The 763-nt window shown below is 48.2% G+C and overlaps 1 protein-coding gene across 3 annotated transcripts in view; it reads right to left on the bottom strand.

Annotated features, from left to right (window-relative positions):
* The window catches only part of ARHGAP8 (Rho GTPase activating protein 8), a 108,385-nt gene that overhangs the window by 37,658 nt on the left and 69,964 nt on the right, over nt 1-763 (bottom strand). The window lies entirely within an intron of this gene.

The raw sequence follows: 763 nt of genomic DNA, 5'->3' as shown, positions 1-763 counted from the left end.
CTCTCACACACACACACACACTCTCTCTCTCTCTCTCTCTCTCTCTCTCTCTCTCTCTCTCAATGCCCCAGTGCTGGGGGAGGGGGGTTCATACAAAAGGTAGGAAGCATAGTCCAATTCCCGTCAAACATTCAGTTTCTCCTGCCGACCCCGGCCAAGGCGGCCCCACCCTGCCCAGCACAGGGCTCCCTGCCTGCTTGCCATGCAGTCAGCCCAGAGGTGGGCGCTGCCACTGTCTGGTCTCCCAAGTATCTGATTTTGAGACGAGTTAGCTCATGATGCTAAATGGGCCCATCAGTTTTGTCCACCAGCTTATCCCAAGCACCTAGAACAGCACCTGCCATGTAGTAGCTGCCCAATTAAAATTTGTTGAATGAGTGAATAAAACCACAAATGAACAGATGAGCTAGGAAGAGAAGGAATCAACTATGAAGGGGAGGTTAAAACTTAAGTAAAGCTTCAAAGCCATCCCCTGACTTTCTTATCTCACTCACTAAGTAAGAAAACAGACCCAGAAGTTAATCAATACTTTGCAAAGCTAACCGTTCTTTCTTTGAGACTTGTAGAGTTTTGAGAAAGGATCAAGGCCAAATGACTGAAGCTGACCTTGGGCACTAGCCAAGTGCACTGGCACAAATCAAAATCCTGCAGGGTCCTGAGATAACAGCGAAGATGAGAACAGAAACCAGAGGAGGCCTTGGTGAGACCTTGTACCTGACCAGTAGATACAGACCCCCCGGAACTAATATCTTCTGATTTTCAC

Source organism: Galeopterus variegatus, unplaced genomic scaffold, assembly GCF_000696425.1.
Source record: "Galeopterus variegatus unplaced genomic scaffold, G_variegatus-3.0.2 Scaffold2169, whole genome shotgun sequence".
NCBI lineage: Eukaryota > Metazoa > Chordata > Mammalia > Dermoptera > Cynocephalidae > Galeopterus > Galeopterus variegatus.
This window is presented reverse-complemented; position numbering and strand designations above follow the sequence as displayed.